This window comes from Anas platyrhynchos, chromosome 9 (assembly GCF_047663525.1).
Source record: "Anas platyrhynchos isolate ZD024472 breed Pekin duck chromosome 9, IASCAAS_PekinDuck_T2T, whole genome shotgun sequence".
NCBI lineage: Eukaryota > Metazoa > Chordata > Aves > Anseriformes > Anatidae > Anas > Anas platyrhynchos.
Window position 1 is genome coordinate 20,885,396 of NC_092595.1, and position 14,746 is coordinate 20,900,141.

Genomic DNA, 14,746 nt, shown 5'->3' on the forward strand with positions numbered 1-14,746 from the left:
CAGCTGAGGTCCCCAGGCCAGTTCAGTTCTCCATATCTGGATGTAGGAATATGGATGTAGGAATATTTTACCTTACTACAGGCCTAGACTACAAACCAGCTGCCCACAGTGACTGATTGCAATAGGAAATGTAGGCATGTGCATCATTGTACAAAGGAAAAGAAGGCTGTCTTTGAAGGTGCAAAGCCATTAATGAAAGGAGATAACAGGGCACATTGTAAATAGGGATACTATTTTTTTTTTTTTTGAGACAGAGTAATGAATATACACTTAAACACAAAAGACATGAGCAGTGCACAAACATTGCACAGGTCCTCTGCACAGGAGTTTACCCAGAAAAGGGAACTGAGTTTCCATGTGCAGTTTTAATTTTGTCTTTTTTAATTGTTGGATGCATTATTTTAGAGGTGCAGTTTCAGAAGTTCTAAACACAGAAGGCTCCCCGTGTAATCAGAGGGTTTTTTCAATGGCATGGGAGAGATCAAATCTGGATGGAGCATATGATTTTTCAGCCTTGTTAAGAGGAGTCCGATTCTTGAGGCAAGAGGGAGCAGTCATTTCCCAAAACGCAAAAGAAAAGGGAGAAACTAGATGGAGTTTAAACCATGTTTTTATAAATGCTAACATCTTCATATTAGCTTTATATTTAACTAAATGATGCATGTTACAGTTAAAAAAAAAAAAAAAAGAAAGAAAAGAAAAAACACTTTTCAGGAACAGGTAATCAGAAAGACAGCTTTCTATCAGAGTTTACATCTGCTAATGCCTCAGGACACTCAGACTGGCTAACATCAGTCAGGCTGGTGTGTGACAAACACAGACAAATTACAATTCTTCTGATTGGTTTATTTTGTTTAAATTGCGTTAGGTGTATAAATAAATAGCTTAATTGTGTTCTATCCAAACACAGTTCTCCTACAAAAGCAAAAAGACTGTCAGTCACAGAGCCTGAACTGGTGGGTGTATCTCCATGGAAGCTTCAGTTAAGCCACTGTGACTGTCACGGAGCGGTACCATTATGTCACACAGCTCTATATATACACACGTGGATCTTCCTGCCTCTGAGAACTACTAAGAAATTGGAGCAAGACTCCTTCAGCTGTATACAACTGAAAGCCCCAAGAAGAAATATAATTGCTTTGGGAAATTATTCCTAACTCTTAAAATTGCAACCATTCTGATTACTTTAATGAAGTGTGGTTTGGGAAACTAGATAGCTCGAGAGATTAGTAATCAGCTGCTGGTTTACCTCTAGTCCAGGTCAAGGACTCAACAAACGTTATGCTGAATGTTGCCTTGCCCTAAAATGTGATTCACTCATATTTTCCAGCCTAAGTGCTCAGATCCTGAAGATCCTCAGTAGTGTCAGTCCTCCGGCAATCCTGACAGCAAAATCAGCTTCCAGACCACCTCTAAACTCAAATTTAGTGTACACCATCCAACGTGCTGTGGGAAGCAATGAACACATCTTCACTCCCACCTGCAGCCACTCTGTATCCACTGCCTCATCTTGTGGCTGGACAAGATTTCAGCCCCCATAAGTGTAAAAAAGAGGTGGGTTTTTAGACAGATCTGCCGTTAGGTGAAAGCTTGACTTACATGTAGTTCTATTTATCCATGTCGCTGAAATCAGCAAACAACTAGGCACAGTTTTATCTAAGAACTTGAAGTATCTTCACTTTACAAGTAACTATCAAGCTCCTGTTCACTTTATAAACACTAACATCGAATCTCTTCTTTATCTTAAAAGGGACGCATGTTTTCATCCATTGACATGAAAGGTAATGTTACTGGAGAGTTATTCACCCATTCCCTGGTGATCACGTCTGTAGCGTTCAGAACTTAACTGTGGAGGTGGAATTCTTGCCTTTCAGGGTTTATTTACAGATTTTACCAGATGAATATGTAACCTGTGAACTATAATTAGGGATTTCCAGCTGTTACAAGAAAGCCTGGAATACACAGCTTTCAATCTTTGAACATATTTAAGAATCATCTACTAGCAATCCTAAAATAATATTAGACAACCAAGAACGTAATAGCATGTGTTTAAAGGTGTATTAGCCCTTCAGCCACTACAATTATAGTGTATAAATATTATAAAATATATATATGCAGACGTTTAATCCCTGTGACATATTTATGCACAGACAAACTTGAATATCCCCAGCTCATTATTGTATTTGTCTGGTTTGAATACTTGGCAAATCTAGAAAACACCTATTTTTAGTTTGATTGAAAATTTTATGGAACCTGGAAGACAGTATTGATCCTTTGTTTAAATATGTATCTAGAAGAACTGTTGCACAGCAAAGGAAGGAAGCATCTCCATCCCTTCCTCCATGTGTTGTAGTAGTACCTGTTTTCTAGAAAACTAATTCAGAATGTTTATTGTATCCATATAAAAGTTATTCTGCAAAAAGTTTTACTTAAAAATACAAATTTAGACAGTTCAGCATTCTGAAAATAAATTCAAATCTTTGGAGAGCACCCTGGCAGTTAGCTTTTTTTAAAGACAAATTTCCTTAAAAACCACTGCCACCAAAGAAAGAAAAACACCCACACAAAAAAAAAAAATTTAGATCAACAGGATATGCTAATTCTGAGTTATGAGTCATGACCTGCTCCAGCACTAGTTGATAAACTCAGATATACCTTTACCACTCCCCAAACAAAGATCTGGTAAAGGACTTCACACACCCCAAGTTCAGAGACTGAAGCTCCACAACTCAGTGTTAGTTAATGGGTTTTGCATCTACAGTTTCTGCAGGAGGTCAGATAACTTCTCTGAACTCTTTCCTGCCTAAATGAACTCATCAGTAAGGGAAAAATGTATCTTCAGATTAAGTGAGAGAAAAACTTAAATAGTTTCAGAATAAACAAGAGAAAAACCTAAACACCATTCTCGTTGAGAGGCATTTCTGAATGGTTTCCATCACATGAAACTATGATAGCTTCATTCCAAAATCCAGCTGCAGCCCTGATTAACATAATTTTTGAGACATATGCACATATGTTCCCAGTGTAGGCCACTAGAGTTTGAGCCATCTAGTTTATTATTATTTCTCATCTGATTTCTAGTCAGTATTTCAAAAGAGACATAAAACAAAAGCAATCAAGTGCTCCTTTAAAAAAAATACAGACACGTAAACTTCTATAAATTATTTTTTTCCTCAGGTTACCGAGTACAGTAATTCAAGCATTGGCTGCCTGCCTAAAACTACAGTTTCCTTAAGTTTTAATTTAAACTTTCATCTATAAAATTGATTGTGCCATTAAAATAAAAGTGACATAGTTACCAACTACTCTCTATAATTAGATACGGTTAGGTTCTTCCTGTTACTTGAAAAACATTCTTCATTTAATATACAGAGAGAGGTAGTGTTGACTAATGAGCAGCTCCATTACTAACTTTTACCAGTTAGTAGTAATAGTTTTATCAGAGCTGCAAACACTTGTGAATAGCCAGATCTTTGTTTTGAGAGCTGAGCCAGAACATTCCAAATACAGTAAAACTCGGGAGCCCATGCGCAATGCAGATTCTTTGTTCACCTCCTATAGAGGCTGAAAGAGACAGCCTAGACATAAATGGCCATTTATTCTCATTACTGATACCAAGGAGCATTCTGAAAGAATGTGGAAATTAAAGCAGGTATCCTGGCCACATTCCAGCTTGGATAACTACATCCTGTACCCTAAACACCCTCTACTTCTCTCTATTCACTAATTTCATTTTAATAAATTACTCATTTCCCCAGTTATAAAACATTTCTTAGTGCTGATGATAAAGAATGACAACCAGGTGCCCCTCTGAGGATGGCTGCAGAACAAGCCTTACCTCCCAAGGGTCAGGCTGGCTGGGGAGACAGCTTCTCACCCACTTGAGTTGCATCTCAGTGAAAAGTGCTGAGTAAACATAAAAACTGAGCCAAAGCAGGGAGATGCAAATTTGAAACAACACACTGCACCTTGTTGAGCAGGAGAATGTTCAAAACTGAGGGGAGAGTTCACTGCCATATTCAAAACACAGGCTATGTTGGTAGGTTAGGAGCCGTATGCTCACCAGACCTTGTAAGGCTTTAACTGAGGCTGTGGCTGCAAGGGAGCAAAAGGAGCTTGTCTGTTCTCTCTGGCAACAGCAACGGGGCCTGAGGCAATGGATGGAGCTGTGATGGGGAGGTTCAGGCTGTGTTTTAGGAAATGGTTCTTCACCGAGAGGGTGGTCAGGCACTGAACAGGCACCCCAGGGCAGTGGTTGCAGCACCAGGCCTGCAGTTCAAGGAGCATTTGGACATCACTCTCAAACACAGAGTTTGGTTTCTGGGTGGTCATGTGTGGAGCCAGGAGTTGGGCTCAGTGGTCCTTGTGGGTCCCTTCAACCTGGAACATTCGATGACTCTGAGGTCCCACTGGGCTACATCACAGTCACAGCTTCTCTCCACCCTCTGGCTACTGCTCTCTCAGACTTCCCAGCTGAGCTACTTCTCAAAGTGGTCGTTTCAGCCAAAGTAAATCTGATTAGCATAAACAGCTTAATAACAGATCCTTGCTAGCACTAAATCAGTCCATGATGACCAGAACAGGGTTAGGGAAAATTACACAAGCAGCTCAGCTGGCAGATACCAGAGGTCAGCGTATCCTTTCAAGGGGACAGTCACCTGGAAGCTGGTCTCTTCCAGTTTAGCTGCAGCCAGAAAAGGATATATCCCATCTGCAATAGTGCAAAAGCTTGTCTTTAGCCTAAAACATACAAAGCAGGATGCTCTGGCTTTAAACTGGAAAGAGCCACTCTTTAATCATAAAGCACAGTTCATATGATTGAATTTATATAGAGATAACCTAGCTATAGATAAGGGCACAGAAATACTGAAACATGAGCCTAGAAGATCAAAGTAGTGCTTGAAAAGATCTGACTTACATCAAACAGAGACCTTTCAAAAATTTAATATCAGTACCTTATTTTTTGGTTGAACTGAAGTTTTCTACTCTTGCCATATTCTATTAACTCTAGAAAAAAATACCGGTAAGGAGGGAAGGGAGATGACTCTCAAAGGTGAGCAGCAATGAGGAGAAAAAAAAAGAGAGACTATTTCAACATAAAATGTCCAGTATATGTCAGAGATGCAGTGCAATTGGATATCCCGTTCTCTAAACATTTAGCTCATTTCCAGAAAGTGAAGTATGCACCCACTCCTAATCAGTTTTCTGGACCATACTAACTGAATATTTCTGGCTACAGGATCTTACAGATCCAGAGTGGGGTTGGGAGGTACAAGTGCTAATTGGGTGTCACAAACCAGAGAGGAAAAGAGTTGTCACTTTGCTGCTTTTCCTGGCTAGAGTAGGGCTGATCTTTCCCGGCCTCTCCAGCATTTGGCATGCAGCACCAGGCTTCACAGTAATTTGGAGTTACACTTTCAGCTTGTCAAGTGACCAGTGCCTCACATCCACTCAAGTTTTCCACAGCACCCACAATTTTATTACTCCTAACAAGATGGCACTCCAAGATTGTCAGCCTCATGCGAGTTCATTTAAACATCATTTCAAGGCTGGAGACCATTGGAAGCTTATCCTAGCAAAAGAAGGTTGAATTCTGAAAGTTGACTGGAAGAAAAAAAACAATTAAAAAAAAATATATTAAAAAAAAGGCAAAATAAGGCACCAAACAATGAACTTACAAGGATAAATCACTCCCAAGTTCCTCTCCATTAAGCCTACATTTTCCCTTTCGTTCTTCACAAGAAACTCCCAAATTATCCACAAATCTTCAGCCAGCAATAGCTCTGATAATTCACGTTTGCCTATATCTTTCCCTCTTGAGCCAGGCTTTTGTCTTTCTTCTTTCAGCACAAGTAAAACATTCAGTGACTGGTGTTGGAACAAATTCAAGGCAAATCAAACATTTGGGGCATCTCTGAAAGGAAGACAGATAAAGGGAGGAGGGGAGTTAACTTTCAAGACTATTAAAAAAAAACCTTTATGAATCCAGTATCATAGGAAATGTTCACTGGATGCACATCCTGTCTCTGGCTCAGTTTAAGCTCTCCACAGGGACCAAACACAGCACATTAATAATATAGATGACAGAACTGGCATGTAGAGTCTTTGTCTGAACTATATTCCCGACTCTTTTCTGTCAGCCTGGGGACTTGCAACAAGTGGGTTGCTTCATCCATCACTCTCTTACATATCCACTAGGCTAGATCCAGGAGACAAAAAAATCTGCTTCAAATATTTCTCTTAAGCACAACAGTAATATCTCAGTTTAAACAAAGATGTTTCTAGCTTTCTCTTCCTGTTGTATATGCTTTACCTCTGCACCAAATTTCTGTTCTATCAGTCAGAAATAATGTTTCAGCTTGATTTTTTTGTTGTTGTTTTTCTTTATAGCTTTATACAGTGTACCCAGTTTTGGTTTGCAGTGCCAGTGATCGTAACCAAATGGATACTTAACCCAGCCTGTAAACTACAATGGCAGCCAGGTTCCTTTGCTTTTTCTTACTGAAGACACTCTCCATGCTGTCACAGCAAGAAAATTCTCCTATATGAAACCCTAAATGCCTGAAAGCTGATTCTTAACTTTTGCCCCTGACTTTCTCCAAGAGCAGCTAAGAGGTTCTACCTACCGGAGCATCAATGGACTCTTACCGTCAGAGCAGCTGAGCACCCAGCAACCCTCAATGACTTTACTCTCCCCAGACCCGAGGTAAAGCAGTGCCATAATCTCTAGTGTACCAGCAGGCTCCCAAGAGCCTGTGTGACTCACTCAAAGCATTCACAGGGTCAGTGGTAGAGGCAAGAATTCAGTGTTTCTTTGCAAGCCAGAGCTCATATCTCCTCCAAGACCAGGCAAGGGGAGCTTACTTGCTCCCCCCCCGCCACCTTCCTGCTTCTCCAGTTGTGACAGATAAGAGGGTCATATATTGGCACATGTCTGGAAACCCTTTATTTTGTGGGCAGGAGGCAGAAATGTCTGCCATTGAGGGAGATGTTACCACCAGTTCAGCAGGTCTGCAAATACAATAATTTCCTCTGATGTGCATCCTTCGGTCCAGCAAAAGGTTTCCCCAGCCACAGCCATTCTGGGAACGATGACAGACACCACTTCAGCGTCTCTAGACACCAATTTTCTTTGCCATCAGTTTATCATTTCACAAAGAAATGAATCAAACATGCAAGGACCTGGTTTTGCATAAGAGGTGCCAGCTCTTAAAAAGAAAGATAACCCTAGAGCTTTGGTTTCCAGGCATTCTAGGTAGTAAAGGCAAATTTAAAAAAAAAAAGTCCTGTCACAATCGAGGCCATTCATCATTGTACTGAACAGCATACACAAACACACTTGTATCTGTAGCAGGCTAAGCACTCCCATCAATAGCCCCATCAGCAGTTGTCACACTTGTACTATCCAATTTAGGAGGGAATGTTGGTTTCATCTCAATTATATACTGTAATCCTTGATTTAATCCCTCCTTTCATGTTTTACTGCAATTTATTCTATTCAAGCTCTGCTGCTAAAGACATTACTGTCCTGTATGGAGATCTGCGGTGTGCTTTCTTCTTAGATCACATCAGACAATTTTAAGGTTGTAATAATTCTTCAGGCAATTTTTCACTTTTGTTAAAAAAAAAAAAAAAAAAAAAAAAAAAAAAAATTATCCTATGGGCACCACAACTAAGTAAAGGAAGTTTCCTACCCATTTGTGTCCTACACCCTTTAGCAGCTCCTCCTCTCCCCCATTCCTTCTCTATATCACTCCTGCCTTCTTATTCCCCAGAGCCACATAGCGCTATAAGCTGAAGACATCACAGAGAACTTTTTAAACCAGACTGATTAGCAGTTGCTGCTGTCAAACCCAAGTTGCACGCATGATGACTGGCCAGCTGGCTGCTGCTTTTTGGAATGGAGAAAGTGCCAAATTACAATTGTTCCCCTTAAGGGAGGGACACACACTCTGGCCTCTTCTGAACCGCCAATATGCACAACATAACACCTTTCAAACTTAAATCCCTCTGTCAAATTTGGCTGGAAACATTCATTTTCAAAGCTACTGAGAACTGAAGGAGACAGATTGACAGCATTGTTGCATGTGTTTGTCTTGAAAATCTACTGACTCCTCCTGTAACAGTTCAGCCATTAGTTTCCTTTAGACTCAAGATGAGACAGGTTTAATCACATTCCAATGCAATCAAGAGACACGGATTTTAAAAGCGTATAATCGATCAAAGATCACCCAGACTACAGTAAAGTCAGTGGATCTGGTTACTGGTTTGCCTGGGGGGTATCCTCATTTCTGTTGGAAGCAAAAAGAGCCAGCATTATGCAGAAGCTCCATACTTAGCTTGGACTGAAGTTTAGAAAACCATCTTGGCTTCAACCACTCCAATGAGTTTGCCGTACTTCCTCACAACCAGACAAGTTATATCCTTGCCTTTGGCCCTCAACACCAACTGCAGTGACAAACACACTCCTTTTGTCATTATAATCCTGCCAGAGTAAGCGGGAAGAAAGATTTCTAAAGTAAATCCCTCTTTAAGCTCTACTTTAAAGGTTCCGAATTAGCTCTGAGGTAGCTTTACGTGTCCCTTTTAATTTCTTTTATCTGCTGAAAACATCACTTATGACTAACAGAGAGAAGCAAGCACTCCAAGAAAGGTATCTCTGGCTGTCTTGTAAACTAACTAGCAGAAGCTTTCCTAAAGCCTAAGTTATATCTCACATAATTAATAATGGATAAAAGTCAATCATTACCACAGCAACCTCGGATTGATACAACGCATCCCCCACATTCAGATTTTGACAGGCTCTCCAGTGAGGTCTAGGCCATTAATGTAGGGTATGATCCAACTGTAGCCTAGAGTAGGAACCCCCTACACATTGACTTGGTATCTCTTGTCAATGCACCTTCCCATCACACAACTCAATAACGATTTCCAGGAACTGTGGGATAGGTACATGGGAAGTAAAGCAATTATAACTTCAGTATATACATTGGTTCAGTTCCACATGGCTTGTTACTCCATAGTAAGTGAAGCTATGAAGGACTTTACCGTACTCAACTGCATTTTTATATGAGGTCTTATAATTCTTCTTTTTAAAGAAACATGGAAACACAGGAGTTTAGAGTATTCAGATAACAGCCAAAGGCAAATTTACACCTTACTTTTAATTTTATTTGAGAAAAAGCTTTGAAAACCAATCTAAGAGGGCTTAAATAAAAAATAACAATAAATAATAGAGTAGCAGCAGTAGGGCCACTTACGATGACAGTAACTGATACATTGCACAGATATTGAGATGTAACAATTTCTAACTGTAGCAATATAAAGCTTAACCCCTTCCTATGTACCTCAAGCAAGTTAATTTACCTTTTTTATAATTTTCACAGCACCATAAAAAATTTTATATTTTGAACTTAGCTGTCAGATTTTCAGGTCTAAAGTAAAAGCTGCAGTGAAGCAGACAAGCACAAAAGAGTTTTCTGGAAAAAATAGCAGTGATACCAGGACTGTGAGACATTTTGGAGAAAAGAGAAGCCTGACAGCACAGGAAAAGGAAACAAATGAGTATTTGTATCCTAAAATTCAAAAAATTAAGAATTCCAGTACACTTGTACTAAGAAGCGAGAACCTAGTATGCTTTTTCCAGGAAAGAAAGGAAGAAATGTGGAAGAGAGTTCAAAGGTTGGGACACCAATAGATCTGGTGAAATTTTCTGAGCTTGGGAAAAAAAAAAAAATAAATAAAAATAAAATAAAAAAAATAGAAAGGATTTAAAACTCTTTGTAAATCTAAAAATCTTTGTAAAACTGTGTCAGAGAGCAAGGAACTCCCCCAGCCTGGTGGGGCTTTAAACTCTGAGATATCCAGGATTTTGTTGAGGCTTGCAATGCCAGCAAACACAGAAAACTTCGGACTGTGCAGACTGTGTCTTTGTATAATTTCCCTGTTAAGCAGAACCTTAACGCTGTTGCCATGCCCAGCCAGAGCCAAGTACCACTCTGCTTAATCCATTGGTTTTATTCTCCCAAAAGGAATTCCCCGTTCCTTGACAGAACACTAATCTTCCATAATCTTACAAGATCAGGTTACCTGTTTATGCCCAGAAACTGTCTGTATCCTTATCCTAGCTTTCTTTCATGTCTTCACCCTTTCTGAAGAAAGGCATTGTTTTGTGTCTGAGCAGGGGCTTACAATGTATTTTTTCTTGTGAGTGGTATTGACCCAAAGGCACATACATGTAGCCCACCCTTCACTCAAAGCCTGAGCAACTTACAGCATCACGTTAAGAAGTACGGCGATAAAAACTGTCACCCATGGCCAAAAATAAATAAAATTAAAGTTATTTAAAAAAAAAAATACCACAAACTTCAGAAGAGATGAGAATAACCACAACTACTTATATTAACCTTGTGTTCCTTGCAGTGCTAATTTCCCTGACATCTTTACACATACTTTGAGGAAGATGCAGGGCAAAACTGTTCTGAGATCACAGCATTTTGAGGCAATAACGTAGCTCATTTTGTCACCACTACAGATGGCAGGCTGTAATGAGCCCACGTTAATGACTGCCATAGATATTCTATACAGAGATACGTAAGGGAGCACTGCGAGATGTCAGCAATGAAACTGAACAGTAAGAGCCTTGTCCTCATTTAAGGTTTTGTTAGAAGAACAAAGCTCAGACCTGATTTCCTCAAAGGTGGACATGAGACTAGTATATTCAGGCACACTTGGTTCAATTTTTATTTAAAACAAATGTTTATTTATGTTTTTTCCAATCATTTTCTTCCAAATTCATGATAAAACAAAATTTTCATGAAGTATCACAATCATTTTTGAAAACAAGAAGGTTAAAAAGAAATTTTAAAAAAATAATAATTTAAAAAATAATAGAAAAAAAAAAAGCAGGCACCACAGAAACCAGAGCCGAGAGACACACAGACTTAGATTTCCTTTAGCACTAACAGCAAGATACCATTTTTAGCACACAAAACCCCACAGAAACTCCCACAAACATGAGTTTTAGTTGCCTTCAGTCAGCTCCCCGGTTACTCCAGTACACCTTGCCTGCCATAGCTAGCCTCACCTGGGACCTGCACTGCCACACCTTCTGCCCACGCATCAAGGAGCATCATTTAAACTCAGCTCTGGATCTGCAGCCCTGGCCCAAGCTACATCACAGATGATATTTGTTCCCGTTGCAGCTCCTGAGCTATTGCTTAAAATCCCCAGGCTTACCATGGACGAAACCTGCTGTTCCCTTTCTTTCCCTCGATGGTGGCCAGACTGCTGCTATCAGCACCCTACGCTGTTCTTCCACCTCAGGCCAGAGCTGAAAGCCCAGGTGTGAGCTTTAATGAGGCTGCTGGATACACGAGGGGTGGGAGTAGATGGAGGTCCCAGGTGAGGCCAGTCAGGACAAGTAAGGTCTATTGGTGCACCTGTGGCCCTGGCATATACAAAAATTGTGAAATATTGAAAAAATAGTATAAAAAACAATAACAATAATAAAAAATTACTTTGAGAGTCTTTCTGAAGAGGGTATTTCAAAATGAGAACCTCTAGTCCAGGGAAGATTTAAAAAAAGACAATGCACAGCAGACGGACACTGGAATTTAGTTTCCTCTTTGAAAAAAAGTGTTCATTTTAAAACAACAGTTGGGTGAGCTGTGCTATAGAAATACAGCTGGCACAACAACAGGCAGACAAACTGATACAGACAAAAGGATGCGCCATTATGCATTTCTGTGCAAAGCTGGGGTTATCATATTTGTAGGTCATGGCAGAACAAAAACTACTTCTAATTCTTCCTGAAGTAGGAGGTGTGTAAAGGCCATACCATCGTGGCCAGTACGTCCAAGAGATCTGTCATATGGAAAAGCTATGTGAAATTCAGTTTGATAACTATGCTTTGAGGGATGGAAGTCATTCTGAAGGACAAGAATTAGTCGTATGAAGAACTGGCATTTGGGATTAGTAAATGAAGAGAGATCATTTGAATAAAATACCAGATGGGAAACACACTTGCTATGAAGGTCCCCTTAATTGGCTCCAGCTTGAGGCTAATCTGAAAAAATGGGTTTGGACACAGCAACAAACTAACCAAAAAGAATCAATAGTGGTGGCTCAGATAAGGGCCCAGGAAACAGCCAAACAAATCTAATGCAAGGATTATGAGGGTGCTTGGTATCATAAATTTATAATGGAGAAATGATTGACCTTGTATAATTTCTGCCCAAAGTCATGATAAGCTAATCATTTACCACAGTCACAGGAGAAAAATTAAAACAGTATGAGAACACAAGCTGCCTGAGAAGCTTGGTAACAGCTATGAAAAGGTACAGCCTTGATATTAAAGACAGCTTCCATCAGTCACTGTAAAGACTACACGGAATCACGTCCTCCTTTATTGGGGCACTGACTAGGAAGTGATAATGGAAACACTTCTAATTTACTGCTTGTAGAGAAGAAAATAAGAAAATCAGGGGCAATAACCATTAAAGATATATATACATTAAAGATATATATATATATATATAAATAACATGGGCAAACAAGAGAAATTGTTTTCAACTGAAGTGCACAAATAAACAAACATATTTTTCTTCAAGCTGCCACAACTTACTCTCAAAGGATATGAGACTGATGGACAAACTTCTTACCTACTAGCTGAAATCCTCTTGGGATAACCACTTCTTCAATCCTGGCCTCACAACACTGTGTTTCAAAGAGTACTTTGTTCATAAAGCACACTATTCCTGCAGCAAAAAGCTCAAGACTCCTAAGCTCTGGCTTGTACCTGAAATTCTCCCAAATACTTGTAGTCCCTCCAATATAATAGGTTTTCTATGTGAGCCACATTATACACAAAAAGCCTGCACTAATTGGTTTTTATTATCTTAATAATCTTAACATTTCCTCATCTAATAATGGTTAATTTAATGTGCTCCCGTAATGTGTTCCTAAATTACTAGTTTATAAAAAAAAAACACAGTGCTGATTTCAGGTTTCCACACATTGCATTAATTATCTGGAAACGTCTCTGAGACTTCCTAGAGCAGATTTTCACAATCTCCTTATTATCCCTGTACAGACGTTCTAAACATACTGTAGCTACTCCAAGTTCATCATCCCTATAATTTACACAAACCTTGTAATTGATACTTGAAAGCACAGAAAATCTGGAAGTGAAAAGAAATATTAGATGGCTGCCTGCTTTTAGCTCACAGATCTTCCACTTGAGCTGATGTACTGAGAAGTGGTGCTATACAGGGATCCAGACCTGCTCTCTACCAAACCCACAGGAGAAGGAAGGGAAGACACAGGTTACATTCAGGTGCTCGTTTGCTATTTAGAGAGGTTTACTTGTGAGCTCAGCATTAAGTAGAAAGAAAAAAAAAATGAAATAACAAAACAAGGAGAATAAATGCTTTCCTATCAGAATAGAAAAATGATTGTAGTCACCAATAAGAGAACGTGTAAACACCAAGTAAGCTACAAACAGCAAAGTAGACCTAGAGTATTTGAATATTAAACAAGTTTTTTCCTCTCTCTCCCACCTCCACAGTGAGGTGGGAGCCTAAATCTTAAATTTAGTAAATAAAACCACATGTACACACAGAATCTACTCTGCTCATGGAAGTACAGAGAACAGCTTCTGGCCCCACCACCACACACAAGATAATTAGTGTATGCACCCACCATCACGGTGTAGCCTAGAGCCTGATGGTCTGTTCCACATCCCATGCCCCTGATTTCAATTATCCTGATTGAAAGGCTACATGTATCACACTTCACCAAAGGGGACAAAGCGGATCCAAAACTTACAATGATTCAGAGAGCTAATCATGCGTTATACTGAATGGGTCACACAACCAAAACTTGGTGTGTGCCAGCTGCAGCCTCAAAAAGATGTTGCTGGACATCAGGCACCATTCAGCCACATCCTGACTTAAGTCAGAAATATTATTGCACAACCCATAGAATCATTCTTGGTAGAATAAGATTCTTAGGGCCGTGACCTTCAAATTTTTTAGGCCTAGGCCTAATATTTTTGACACTTGATCCAGCTGCATTAAGAACAAAGAACATGGATTTGAGGACAAAAGTAATAGTTCCTGAAGGAACAAGTTACATACCAGAAGATATGGCCATGTAAAAGCAAAGGTTTTTGTACACGTCTCTCTGGCTCTTACAGATACACTTTCCATCACAAAGCGTTTTTGTGCCCCAGCAGAAGAAAGCTGTAGGGGTTTTCATCATCACTACTTTAGCAGTCTTTTCTCTGCCTCCAGCTGCCCCATGAGGCTGCTGACAGCCTCTCACTCTGTCTCTAGATGAAAGTACACAGAAGAGGGCAAACAAGACTGCCAGGTACCTCTGGCATTCCTATGGACAAACATAATTCACAGAGCACGGCCATGAGAGAATTAGAGCAGATGCTTTTGTGAGTAGTTCCACTGCAGACATGTCTACTCACAAGAGTATAGTTATTTACTCAGTGGCAAGATTTGACAAACACCTATTAACACTTGGCAGTCAGTAACAGGCCAGCTAGGAGAAAGCTCTGCAATCAATTCATTTTGTATCAGTCCAGAACTTAAGCTAAAGTACTCGGCAGCTGGGGCGTACCAGTGTCAGAGGCAGGGTCTGCCCTGTGGCACCTCTGAGTCAGGTGGGAATGCTCTGACTGTGCTCACACAGGCACTGAGCAGTGGCAGGCATGGCTAAGGAAAGCTTCTCTTTG

The 14,746-nt window shown here is 39.9% G+C and overlaps 1 long non-coding RNA gene across 9 annotated transcripts in view; it reads right to left on the bottom strand.

Moving 5' to 3' along the window:
* The window catches only part of LOC106018726 (uncharacterized), a 125,763-nt gene extending 112,409 nt beyond the window's left edge, over window positions 1–13,354 (bottom strand). For 4 of the 9 annotated variants that reach the window (XR_011811472.1, XR_011811467.1, XR_002404452.4 and 1 more), the window contains exon 1: window positions 11,239–11,439. This is a non-coding gene — a long non-coding RNA (uncharacterized lncRNA). Of the gene's footprint in view, window positions 1–11,238; window positions 11,441–12,662 lie in introns of those variants that run through there. The other 5 variants (XR_011811470.1, XR_011811465.1, XR_011811468.1 and 2 more) reach the window with 2 other exon arrangements.
* Between the last annotated feature and the right edge of the window lie 1,392 nt (window positions 13,355–14,746).